General features: G+C 49.0%; 1 protein-coding gene across 4 annotated transcripts in view; it reads left to right on the plus strand.

The window, feature by feature from the left end:
* Nucleotides 1-14,216, plus strand: part of LOC135913268 (neprilysin-1-like) — a 159,969-nt gene that overhangs the window by 40,398 nt on the left and 105,355 nt on the right. Inside the window, exon 1 of one of the 4 annotated variants that reach the window (XM_070538386.1) lies at nucleotides 9,289-9,327. The exons of the other annotated variants lie outside the window; for them this stretch is intronic. The gene's annotated coding sequence lies outside the window, so the exon portion shown is untranslated. Of the gene's footprint in view, nucleotides 1-9,288; nucleotides 9,328-14,216 lie in introns of those variants that run through there. 4 annotated transcript variants of the gene reach the window in all.

Here is a 14,216-nt window from a genome sequence, read left to right on the forward strand (position 1 = left end):
CGCTGATGACACGTTGCCGTGATCCGCACGTGCCTTCCGTGAGCCCTTGTTGCCCGCTTCACTGCCGCTATCTTTGTCGCACGTGGCCGTGAACAACTGGACGGGTGCAGGAGGCGGCGTGGGCGCGCGATTTGAGGACACCTTGTGTCAACAATGAGCACCTTTTTCTGCACTAATCTTGCTGCACACAGGAAATTAGAAAGCAATCAAGCGATAAATTCTGTGCTCTGGAAGAGGTAGCACTCACTGAGAAAAAGAATAAACAAAAACAAGATATGATGGTGCTATATCTACCAATGGAACTGGAAACGTGTGCAATTAACGCCTTTAAAAAACATTACGGAACCTTCAAGAGTTGTCAACTGCTTCAGCGATGTATTACGTATTTCGGATTTTCGTAAAATACAATTCCTGCATTATATTTTGCGAAGATAATCGTGTGCAGTAGTTTAACCATTCCGCGATGTTTGCCTCAGATATTGTTATATTTTTTTTTTGTTACAGCTTCCGGTGTAACAGTGCTACATGAAGTAGACGTGAACTGCGAGTGGCTGCGTTTATTAGTTCCACTTTTTACGAGCTGGCGTTACTCTTGTTCAAATTGAAAATCGTGGGCATATTATGCCCCATAACTGGAACTTGCTGTGAACGATGCGTTAGCTCGTCTCGACGTTCTACAACACCTTGTTTCGATATTCTCTGTTGAATATTTGAGCCGGCCCATCTTTGACGGGCGCTGTTTGGGTAAGCGAGCTGAGGGGCCGCCATGACCCGCGATGCTAACCTCTCCTTTACGGACGCTTAATAACGCAAAGTTCTCAGGTGTTTAGCACTCCATCTGCGTTACGAAAGCACGCAACGTATAGAAAGCCGCAGCAACTCACCTTATAACGTAATACTAAGGAAGGTACTCGAGGTTGGCCTTTAATCCATTTATGAAATTTATTTAGTGTCTGCTTTTTTCTTTTCACTTCCTACAACTTCCTTTTTAAATCCAATAAAATTTATTCTAATCATGTCACTGCGACACGACACTGTGCGGAGGAATTATCTGCCCGGGTGGACATAATTTGTAGAAGAATTCATGGCAATCTATTCACTAATAAACTAATTACGTTACTGAACCTCCCGACTAAAAATTTTACTTCACATATATCCATTTTGTAAAGTTGAAGATAATCGCTGTAGGTCTAGTTGCGGCTGTTTTGCACATGCGAACGGCCGCGCGCGCCAAGATCACTGGCGTCAAAAAAATTCGTTCAATTTGCATGATTACGCACGCAGCACTGCGAAGCGCTGCTCTCAGTTCAATCCATGTGTGACGTATGCGTCCTCTAAAATCAAGGTGCCGCCGCACTTCCCTCTTCCCTACGAGCTTATTACGATTGGCGCGTTGCCCAGCTCCCGATTGGACGCATATGTGCGTTCTGAATTGTCGTCAATTGTACTCACTTGAGTTGAAGCAGCTGAAGTGACTGTACGCAGTCACTTCAGCTGCTTTAATCCAATTGAGGACAAAGCCATTCGTTACAAAACACACACAAAACATTTAATGCAACTAGCACGGAGTGAAACACGTAACATAAACACTGAACGAAACATTCACAATAGGAAGTAATATAAACAGAACTATGAAAGCACCAATGTCACTTCACTTAGGGGCAGACTGTGAACGTACGGAATAGTTCGACCCGGACGGGGCGGAGAGGAGGCGGCGGTAAAAGTGGCGTTGGTCTCACCACAGTGCAGTGTCGATGTAGTTAACCGACGAGCCAGCAACCGGAGCGTAGCAGCTCCGGCTTGGAGAGGGGACGCAGGAGGCTTGGCGGCACTCGCAGGTGGTAGTGGCGTTCTGACCAGGCAGCGGGGTGAAAACTCGGGCCCGTAGCCCGACTGCTTGCACTCTGCCTGCGGCTGCCGAAGTTCGCTCCGGTCTCGGGTAGCAGTCCGTGCTTGAGAAGAGTAGCGACGCCTGGAGACGAGTCGGCACGATGCCCCGGTCGGGTGGTTCCCAAGAGGCCCGAGTCCGGAACCCGACGGCCTGTCTTCAGCTCCCGTTCCGGCGGCCGATCTTCACCCTTGCGTCGCTTCCTCGAACTCTCCCCCTCTTCTGCCTGAGCACCTCGCTTTTCTGGTGCTCTGGTCGATTTGTCTTTGCCTGAATGGCCTGAAAGGCTGGAGACAAGTCAGTGGGGGAATACGGCATAGGCACTAGGAATAGCAGGGGAGAGTTATTAGTAGAGTTTGCAGAACAGAATAATATGCGGATAATGAATACCTTCTTCCGCAAGCTGGATAGCCGAAAATGGACGTGGAGGAGCCCGAATGGCGAGACTAGAAATTAAATAGACTTTATACTATGCGCTAACCCTGGCATCATACAAGATGTGGACGTGCTCGGCAAGGTGCACTCCAGTGACCATAGGATGGTAAGAACTCGAATTAGCCTAGACTTGAGGAGGGAACGTAAGAAACTGGTACATAAAAAGCCGATCAATGAGTTAGCGGTAGGAGGGAAAATAGAGGAATTCAAGATGAATTTACAGAACAGGTATTCGGCTTTAACACAGGAAGAGGACCTTAGTGTTGAAGCAATGAACGACAGTCTTATGGGCATCATTAAGCAGTCTGCAATAGAAGTCGGTGGTAACTCCATTAGACAGGATACCATTAATCTATCGCAGGAGACGAAAGATCTCATCAAGAAACGCCAATGTATGAAAACCTCTAACCGTACAGCTTGTGGTCTTCGTCCCGCCACGCTCACGGCGCGCACGCTCCGATTCCGCGCGCGCCGGACGACCACCGCGGGTTCGAGCATTCCGAGCCGCCACGCGTGCAGGGCACCGCGCGCCCGCGCCTGCTCCGGCCCGCTCCGTGTGCCGACGCGCAGATGCGCGCGTACGCGCCCCGCCGGCCCCAGCTTAGGGGAAGGCGAGACCGCGCGCGCAGCAAGGGAGACCCTAGGCAAAGCTCTCGAGAAGCCAGAAAGTACATTTATTAAACTAGGAGTCAATACCAACACACGTTTTAACGTCACGTCCGAATATGAATCTAATTACACAAAACATGGCCAAATGGTCGCCGGTGGCCGCTAACGGCGCACCGCGACAGAGAGAGAGAACAAAGAAACGAGGAACAAAGAACCCCAGCAGTAAGAAGTTGCCTATCCTTCGGTCAGCGCCTGCCATCGTGCGCCCCACAGCAGAGAAAAGGGAAATAGAGAGAAACGACAGACGAACAGACGGGGGCACGATCGGCAGACGCTGCCTCAGGACATCGAGACGACGCAAGAGTGTCCGCGCGCCCGCCGAGGCCGGGACCCCGACGAGCCGAAGCAACCATCGGCCGGCGGCTGACAAAGGGGGCCGCCGCCGGCAGAGAGGAACACGTATGCACCTTTCGAGCCCCGATGTGGTCTCTCCGGGCCCCGTCTTGCGCGCGCTTACCCGGAGTGCACGCAAGCAGGGCCCGAATCCCGCCAAAATGTTAGCCAATGGCGAAAGCCTGTTGACCTTCATGTGGGCGGGATGACAGCAGAGCGACAGTGTTTTATGACCCGCTGCCACCCCGTCCAGGCAAAAAGGAGAGAGACACGGAGCCCCCCCCCCCCCTCCCGGCAATACAACGCATTGGCCTCCGCACGACCATCGCGAGAGCCTGAAAAACGCAGCGAGACCCAGAAACCCCACATCCCTCCCTCCTTAAATGCTCCCTACCAATGCAAGGCTGGTGGCTCCACTGTCAGCCAAAGAAGAAAAGAAAACAAAGGAGAAATAGTCATTACATTATGGAGCTATCCATTGGCAGCTAGAACCTAAAATCACCAGTCCCCAAAAGGTAAATCAAAAAGACATTAAAGGAAGAAAAGCAAGCTATTAGAATAAATTAAATAGGGAGGTCTGAGGTACACAACAGCAACACAAACAAGTCCACACGTACAAACGCTTTAACGCGAGCATGCACAATAAAAGCATCCACAGAAGAAAATGTAAGAATACCAATAAAAGACAAACGCTTAGAAACAATGACATTCGGACACAAACGCGGACGAGGGAAAATAACAAAACGTTGGCCTATGCGATCAATCAAAACAGAAGAGAATAACTAACGGTTAAGAAGATGTACAGAGAATGTAGCACGAACAAATCCCACATGCCACGCGTGCGACTCCAAGCCTCTTTATCAGCGTCCAGCAACGGCCTCCGGTGCCGGTGCTTCTGGCGGTGTCCGCGCCATGGTACAGCCATGATCCGCGCCAATCGTCGTCACCGCACAGCCCGATCCACCGCCCCACCGTCGCCAGGCTTCGATCCAGTTAGACATCACCCGTTGACGCAACTCGGCAGCGAAAACACACGCGAAACATTCTCGAAACGCAAAGCACATAGATACAAATAGATGACTAACATAAAAGCAAGACGAACCATACCTAAGGAAACACATACATAAAAGCAAAACGAAGACGGCTAGGTAAGACACAGAGAAACGAGTAGCCTAACCAAGCAGCACTGAACAAAGGGAAAACAAGGACAGAGAAAGACGGATAGCAGCCTGCCTGATTGCAGCGAAGTGGATAGCTGAGAGCTTTTTGAAGAAGAATGGGCGGCTGATCCAAAGTTGTGGATCCGCATAGGCATGCCTCACCTCAGCATAAATGATTACTCCGTCTGAGTTCAGCCGGACGCAGTAAACGTGGTCTTCACTAGCGCGATGACATACGACTTCGACGCTAGCGGAAATTCCTTGCACGGACGCACACTGTCCATCCGCGACACCAATCAAAATTGACTTCGAATACGCGATGTCTATGTGATGAATAGACGTGGAAGGTTCGGCGATAGACGAAGAGTCGCTGCACGCCGGGTCAAGACACAGCGCGAATCGATTTTAACGAAAACCTTGGCGCTCTGATGACCGTGCGATACTTGCCGGAGTGGCGCTAAATCGCGTTTCTCCGGCGCATGGGGTTACCACCTTAAACGCAGCTTCCACATTGCAGTGTTAGCGGGTGGCACGCGATTTTGATCGGCCGAGCTCGTTGTGACCCCGCAGAGTGAACCCACCCGGGGCAACAGCGACACACGCTGTATCCGGCCCCGCGCGCCCGTTGCAACACACGCAACGATACGGCGCCCGCGCCCGTGCAATACCAGCCACGTTCCGGCGCTCCGCCTCCCTGAGGCCGTCGAAGAACTATTTACAATCATTTACAAACGGGTCACTCTGCGGTCCCTTCGGCGCTCTTCGGGCCGTTAAAAAAAACAAAAACAAAAAGACGATTCCGACACCCTGTAGTGGGGGTGGCGGGTTTCGTTCCCCCGGCTGGCATTCCACCCGGCCTGTCCTCCCCGTCATCGCCGCGGGGTTGCGGGGGAGCGTCCCCTTCTGCGCGCGCGACGGTGGGATGTCCGGGGCGCTTGCCTCTTCGCGGAGCGGGCTTCTTTTGCGGCCTTCGCCTCCGCTCGGCTATTGCGCTGCCAGCTTTACCCCTCAATAGATGGTGCAGAAGGCACCACCACTAACCCGTCGGCCTAAATGGAGATTTTCGGTGGCAGAGGGCACATTAATAGTGCGTCAGCTATCACGGTTTGAATTTTGGCGATGAAAGGCGCGCATCAACTGAGAACTGCCGGGCAAGCCACTGAGCCGCGCCAACAGTAGCAAATATCGCGTATTGGCCTCGAGCTCCACCACTGGAAAAGCTGGCGCCACCGTCGGCGTGACGTGCTAGGAGGGATCACGTGGACATAGCAGCCGCGTCGGCTGCTTCGGGCGCGCCGAAGCGAGCTGAAAACGAGTTTAAATTACCTCGTACGCTGCGGTTTTCATTTAGTGGAGAAATTTACCCGCTTCGAGTGTCTCCTTTACAACGCTTGAAAGCACTACAATAGGTAGTGGCTGCCTTTGAAGGCGCGCGACATGGTAGGCTACTGCTCGGTGCTGCAGGACCGGACGCACGTAACGGAGGCCTTATTCACACGTAGCCGCAAGACAAGAAGCTGCGTGAAGCTTGGCTCGCGAAACATATAACCGGCAAACAGTCATCGGCTACAACTCGGGTATGCAGCAAGCACAGACGCGAGGAAGATTTCTGCTACGGCGCCCGGTCTGCGATGTTCTGAAAACACGCACTGAGACGCACGCTCGAGTCCGCTGTCCGACTAATGTCGTGACGGTTTGGTCTATGAACTTGTCGATACTATAGATACTGCCAAGTTCATTGGAGTGGAAAGGCAGCGGTAAGAAGCACATTTAAAGAAAGCATGGCATATGGTCATGTTTATGTTATGAATTAATGCACTGGATTACAAAAAAGGAGAAGCGGGAAATTGCACGCTGAGAACGCCGATAAACATACAGTGCGACGCAACTCGAGGAATAGTATCGAAAGGTCGAAAACTCAGAAGAAGAAAAAAGATTGAATCGTCGCGACGGCACATCACAGTCCCCGTAGGCGTCGAAGTCTATAAAATGAAGTTATTTTTGAACAGCTCTGATAGCGCCCACGCAACAATGGTTGCTTGTATACTGTGAAATGCTCATATTTTGCGGCATAAAGCTCATGGCACGGTACGAAAACGCGCGCGCGGAGAAAGCGAAACAGTGGGCGGACAAGCATGCAGACGCGCAGTCGGTCGCTGCGAATCTGCGCGATCGCTGCATTGAGGCTTCGTTCTGTTACGCTCCATTTAGTTATACAAACACTATAAGAACATATTTCACATGGTTCGCTCTCAGCGTTTACCTACCTTTCACGCAAGAAGCCGGTTCGGGAGTCTCGATCGCGGCGACCGCGCGCAGTGGCGTTCACTGTACGTATTCGGTAAAGAGATAGCGGCTGTAAACGATTATGTGCTTTCAGTTTGCCCAAGATTATTATTTAGACTGGAAGAAACTTCTCTTGTTTCGAAAGTACTTACAGAAATGTCCGGGAGAGCTCATGCGTGGTGTTTTCAGTGAGCGCTGACAGCAAAACCTATGAGGAGCGCGCCACGTGATCCCTAATACTACGCCAGCGAGGCGCTTCCGATAGAGGGCGACTCCGTAACTCCTCGCCGCCAATATCTGCAGAGTTAGCCGGCCTTAGAGGCACTGTACCCGAGCAGTCCGCGCAATTAGCAGCCGCCAGAATGGCAATGATGCTAGAGACCCACGAAAATCCGTCAGACTCACCGTATCGTTGATCAGATGGAAGGACGGAAAAGTCAGCCCTCCCGGTACGAATCGGCGAGACCTCCGGCCCCGCATGGTCTCCACAATCGATGACGACTGCAGCATCTCGGCGGCCACTTGACTCCTTTCCTCGTCCGCGCTTCGCAGCGCGGAACTTCGAAACGGTTGTCCGATACGCTTACCATGCTACTTTTACTGAGGCAAGGTATGACAGCAAGAGCGAGAGGAAAATAAAGGAATTCGGCACACGGGGGAGAGACATGGCTCGGTTAACAAAACGCGTTCGCAAAGCAACCTCAGCAACGCAGCGGCCCGGACACTCGGCGGCCAGAGGCTGATTAGGCCCCTGGCCCCACGTTGGGCGCCAATTTGTGGTCTTCCTCCCGCGACGCTCACGGCGCGCACGCTCCGATTCCGCGCGCGCCGGACGACCACCGCGGGTTCGAGCACTCCGAGCCACCGCGCGCGCAGGGCACCGCGCGCCCGCGCCTGCTCCGGCCCGCTCCGTGTGCCGACGCGCAGCTGCGCGCGTACGCGCCCCGCCGGCCCCAGCTTAGGGGAAGGCGAGACCGCGCGCGCAGCAAGGGAGACCCTAGGCAAAGCTCTCGAGAAGCCAGAAAGTACATTTATTAAACTGGTAGTCAATACAAACACACGTTTTAACGTCACGTCCGAATATGAATCTTATTACACAAAACAGGGCCGAATGGTCGCCGGTGGCCGCTAATGGCGCACCGCGACAGAGAGAGAGAACAAAGAGACGAGGAACAAAGAACCCGAGCAGTAAGAAGTTGCCTATCCTTCGGTCAGCGCCTGCCATCGTGCGCCCCACAGCATAGAAAAGGGAAATAGAGAGAAACGACAGACGAACAGACGGGGGCACGATCGGCAGACGCTGCCTCAGAACATCGAGACGACGCAAGAGTGCCCGCGCGCCCGCCGAGGCCGGGACCCCGACGAGCCGAAGTAATCATCGGCCGGCGGCGGACAAAGGGGGCCGCCGCCGGCAGAGAGGAACACGTACCAAAGGGCACGCCAAAGACTTGAAAAATTATACACCGATCAGCTTACTGTCCGTTGCCTACAAAGTATTTACTAAGGTAATTGCAAATAGAATCGGGAACACGTTAGACTTCCGTCAACTAAATGACCAGGCAGGATTCCGTAAAGGCTACCTAACAATAGACCATATTCACACTATCAATCAGCTGATAGAGAAATGCGCGGAATGTAACCAACCCTTATATACAGCTTTCATTGATTACGAGAAAGCTTTTGATTCAGTCGAAACCTCAGTGGTCACGGAGGCATTTCGGAATCAGGGTGTAGACGAGCCGTACGTAAAAATAGTGCGCTACTGAGTGGTAGTGCAGGTCGTAGTAGGAAGCTCATCCTGGCCGCGCAGGTCGTGCTGGAAACGGGCTCTTCTTGAAACAGCACAAAAGACGCAGTGACTCATGCGTTCCCCACACACACTCCAGTCACTCACAATCCCAACCCGCCGTTGATGAAGGAAAGGTTGTCAGAAGGTCAGAAAAAAAAAATAGCAGAAGAAAGTTGGTACGGCGGCTGCATCGCGTGTTGTGAGCTGTTAAACCTGTTTGTTGAAACCCTCACTAACATGCTGTTGACGTCAGGGCTGGAAGCTCGAGCAATCTATTCGAGGTGCCAGAACACCGCCGTTCGACTGGTTCTTCCCCACACTTTCCAACCAATGACAGTGAACCGCCCACTCTCTCGCTGCTGTGTGGGCGGTCCCGTTCCCCGCGCAGGAGGCAGGCGGCCGGGGAAACTGCTTAAAGCTTCCCCAAGCGCAGTCGCGATCGGGAGTCCTCGAATGGTTTACGGGTCGGACGGTATACATTCCTCCAATTTTCCCTAGCTTCCCTTTCGGTTTTATTTTGAGTTCACCGATGGTGCATCTAAACGTTCCTAAGATTGTGTGAAACCAGCTGGTGCGAGTAGAGCGTAATATTTGGAACGCCTTTCTCGGTTCTCTGGGGAGGAAAATTTTCTCGCACCGTTACTAAGGACAACTTCGCCGCAAAGCGGTGGCCTTTCGAACATTTGTTCTGCCTAAGTCATCACCATTGGCCGCGAGGCTCCAGTCGTTCTGCGAGGTGAAGGACCGTCGATCTCGATTACCATGCGGTAAGGTCATTTTCCCATGTTTTCGTTATATATTACTAAAAAGTATGCCGTAATATTCTTGCCGTCTCGTGGGACGGGTGTGACCCGTGCCGAGTAATTATTTCGGTCTCGACACCTACTGCAGTTTTCTACCTCTTCGCGTTGATTGCACGCTAACTACGCACGTTGTTTCGTGCAGAGCCTGTCCTTAATGCATCAAGGGATATTCGCATATCCGATACAATTTAAACGCAGCTGATTTTTGGGTCCCAATGTGGTTCTGATGAAACAAGAAGGCTGTTGTTTCACGTAACTGGCAGACATGACAGAGACCACGATAGTGACGGCAGACCTTGCCAGCTTACTCAAAAATAGAATGTCGGAAAACCGCCTTCTTGAATTACCGGACCACTGATGTGTACGTTCGCGAGAAGAAGTATACTTGTATGTACCGTGGGCTGGCACAACTGAAAACCAGTGAGTGCCAGAACTTACTATAGCTCTCTGGGAACCACACGGGCCTCATATTTTTTTCAGTCTAATATTCCCAGGGATTGGGAAACAGCGCGAATAGTGCCAGTATTCAATACAGGTGATAAATCATTGTTATGAAATTATTGTCGCATATCTCTCACTTGTTGCAAACTTCTTGAGCATGTCGTAGTCAACTATATCGCTGACTTTCTGAACCATATGAATACGTTAACCCCTTTGAAACGTGGTGTCAGGAAAGGTTTTTGCACTTTTACTCTATTGGTCTCCCTTGTGCATACTTTCGCACCAATTCTTGATAAATCCGGGCAAATTGATGTTGTTTTTGGACGTCAAGAAAGCTTTCGATTTAATTACTGACGTAAAACTAATTTTGAAACTTAAAAATACCGGCCTCCCAAATTTTATTGTAAGTCATTTCTGCGCACTCATCTAATCGCACACAGCTCGTAAATATATACGGTTACTTTTCATCCAAACTTCCTGTTACATCAGGTGTTCCTCAGGGAAGTGTTTTAGAAGCCTTGCTTTCCTATAGAAACCTGTGGATATAAGCCTATTCACTGACTGATTATGGTATGTTTAAGGAAACTGCTATAGCGTAGACGATCAACTGCTTGTAAATGCTTGCCTAGTTATCAATCGTGCAGCCGATGGGGTACGAAACTAAACTCTGACAAAATTGTGTACTTTAATGTAACCGGAAAAAAACGATTTTTGTTTTCCATATACGCTATCATCTCACCTACTGAAAGAACTCGGCAAAAATGTATACCCTGGCGTAACAATAAAAAATAATCTCAGTTAGATTAACTACATATCTTACATATGCGCATCTGCCTTCCGCACGTTATGCCTCCTCAGATATGAATGCCGGCAAGGTCCTCCATCCTCCAAGTTGCTGGCCTATAATTGAATGAGTAGAACTACCCTCCAATACGCGTGCACTATCTGGGACCCACATACTATAAGAAAGACATTGACGCTCTTGAAATGACTCAACGTAAATCGATTTGGTTTATCGTGTCTAAACACCGCATGCCGGACTACGCAACTTTTCTGATGGAACAAAATAAAATTCAGAAACTTAAGGTACATTTCGAAATTCTGAGATTGGAGTTTCTTTTTTCACTTGAAAAGAAACCATCTCACATTAGACCCTGCTCCGTGTATTCAGTGTGTGACGTCAGGACTCACTCGAAATCGTCATGCTGAAGCTATGGCACCGTTTAGAGCACATCTTAGCCCATTTTCCCCAAAAGATTACAACTGGAACGTTTTGCCGCTATGCATGCTTCAGAACTGTGACTCATTCGATGCATTAACGTCATAATGGATATGTGCCTTCTAGAGCATTGCCCCATGTTTCGCTTCACGTAGTGCGCTTCGCTTTAGGCAAATGTAGTTCTTTTGAATGGTTACACGAGTCTACGCAAGTAGAAAAAAGTGCTAATAAAGCTATTTGTATAATTTAGAGCGTATTATATATGAATTTTGGGCACTTTAGATGTCCCGTTACGCGCAGTTAGCATAAGTTTACATGATACCGGTGCTTTTATTCTTCATTTCATGTTTCAATTATTTAGTTGATTTTATATTTTCGTAAATGTTCTGTTTCGGAGAAAGGTTCATGAAAGGAAAAATTGGCACACACCCATATGTAGCACGAAGCTACAAAGGAAACCCACATGGGTTTCTAGAAATAAACTTTCGTAGTTGAAGAAAAAATCGTAGTTGAGAAACCCTTGTTGGTTACCTTTGTAGCTTCGTGCTACTTAGCGGTGGAAGTCACTAATTCTTTTCATAAACCTTCCTGCGCTTTCCCGAATTCCCCAGAACTTATTTGCCATGTTCAGTGCCCTTGAGCTTCAAGTTGTCGATTAATCCGCCCTCGCGCTGCCATCTACTAGCCTCCTGCTTAGCTCAGATGTTAGAGCGACCACCTCGGAAAGATGTTGGTCCCGTGTTCAAATCGCGGACCAGGACGAATTTTTTTACGAAGATTTGTTTCTGAGAAATCCGAGGGGTTTTCCCATTGTAGCTTCGTGCTACACACGAATGGATGTAAATTTTTCATTTAATGAATGCTATTTCTTAAACTGGCACCTTAATACAAAACAAAATCTAATACACCAATTAGTGTATTTTCTTGACATATGGTTATAGTAGTTAATGCTGAGTGTCTTGACAAGCGCCCGCGGTAGAAAGGAAATAGTCAAATTTGGTGAACTGTATACTGAGGAAGGCTATTTCACGATTCCGATTAATTTATTTAGGAGTACTAAGTTCAAACTCTATATGAAATATGGGACATGGGGATTTGCGAGCATCCGGTAAGGCACAAGTCTTTTGTAACGACGATGACAATATGCCAAGCTGGCCTGAACCAAGCTCATTCAAATGCGAAATTTCGCAGGAAAAGACACAGAATTCGCATGACGCTTGAGGAAATGTTCTTTGAATGGGACCTGCAGAAAATACAGATTGCGCTTTCTGCAGATTAAACGTGAAACGCTACAAATCCGACTGGGGCTGCTTCACTCACACTGTTCGCGTATTAAGGCGTTCTAAGGAATGAATGTGTGACAGCCACCGAATTGCAAGGTTACATACACACTGTCCAACTAAAGCAAAACTTGCACAGATGCGCCAGAAAATTAGAATCGCTAATCTACAGGACGTCAAGCGGTATCGCGCGCTTGAAGCAACAATTTTCTCAGTACAGACCAGTCGGTCTGTCCCTGGTTTCGGGATGAAACCTGAACGTCGAGACACATTTTATAGGGTATCATGATGTGGGGCGCAGCCGAAGTTAATAGTTTAGCTGGAAACAACTCTCCTTTAATTTATAATTAGCATAGCATATACAATGGCCGATCAAAGTCATTAAGATCCAACTTCTTCAGATATCTTTGAGATATGAAGAGCAGGTGCACTAGGTTGTTGTGGGTGGAGATTCTTTGTAATTCTTTGGTCGTTACTAACTACAGGTGCTCGAAGCTTTCTTTTAAATGTAAATCACAATGGTAGGGTAACAAGTGATCGCTTTCTCTTGCAGTTCCACATTTAAGCTTCGCAACCTATCTTCAGCCGAATGGGCTCCGTTGCTTGCAATGCCAGGTATGCAGTCAGGAACTGAAACGAACCGGGCATTTACAGCGCTGTATAATATCACCGCGTCACCTGCCCGCTTCGGTGGCTCAAGGGTTATAGTGTTGTGTTGCTGAGCATTAGGTCGAGGGTTCGATTGTCACATTCAGACGTGGGCGGAATGCGAGAACGCCCGTGCACCATGCATTGGGTGCATGGTACAAAGAACCCAAGGTGTTTTAAATTATTGCGAAATCCTCCACTACGGCGTTGCCTGTAACTCACTGAGCAGTTTCGGGACGTTAAACCCCACATGGATGGATGGATGGATGGAAGGTAGGAGCGTCCCCTTTGAAACGGGGCGATGGCAGTTGCCACCATGCTCAGATTTTTATTTTGCCTTTTATTTTTATCTGTGTTGTGTGTTATTGAATTTCTCGATTTTCTTTAAATACGTCTTCCTACCCTTTTAACCTTATGTCACCTCTCTGCTTTTGAGCCACCAATCCTCCAATCGCCTTTTGCTAATTTCCACCGCACATTTATTTACATGACTATCATTATCTCTGAACCCTAGGGCCTCAGGAAGGGTGACTGTGGTCGCATCGACATCGGGATTGATACCATCACATTTTAGTATGAGGTGTTCCATTGTTTCTACATATTTACCACACACAGTACATGTGTCTTCTTCTTCGTTAAATTTCTTTTTATAGCTCCGTGTTCTAAGACATCCTGATCTAGCTTCAAAGAGTAGGGCACTGCCTCTTGAGTTATCATAAAACGCTTCCTTCCTGATCTGCTGTTTCCAGTATCGATATAGTTCTACGCTATGCTTATTTTCCATTGAATTTATCGAATTTTTACCTTCCGCATTTTTAACCTGTCGTTTAATGCTCTGTCCTTTTTCGTCCTCGTGTCTGGCATACTTACTGGTTAGCTTCCTAGTTCTTTTCCGCCATTGTGAGTCAACGCTCTTTCTGTATAGGTATTTAAACACCTTAGCTGCCCACCTGTTATCATCCAATTTCCTCAGCCGTTTTTCGTATAGGATTTTACTCTGAGCTTCCCTTGCTTCGAATGATGCCCAGCCCATATCTCCCTGTACTGCTTCGTTTGTGGTTTTCCCGTGGGCACCTAGTGCTAACCTTCCCACAGCTCTCTGATTTACTTCTAGTCTCGACTGAACCTCTGCCCTTAAACACAGGACCGCATTCCCGAAAGTAAGCCCCGGCACCATTACTCCCTTCCAAATGCCTCTCAGTACCTCATACCTGTTGTAACCCCACAATTGAATTTTAGTGGCGCCACCTACTTGCGTTCTAAAA

The sequence above is a fragment of the Dermacentor albipictus genome, chromosome 5 (assembly GCF_038994185.2).
Source record: "Dermacentor albipictus isolate Rhodes 1998 colony chromosome 5, USDA_Dalb.pri_finalv2, whole genome shotgun sequence".
NCBI classification, from domain to species: Eukaryota; Metazoa; Arthropoda; class Arachnida; order Ixodida; family Ixodidae; genus Dermacentor; species Dermacentor albipictus.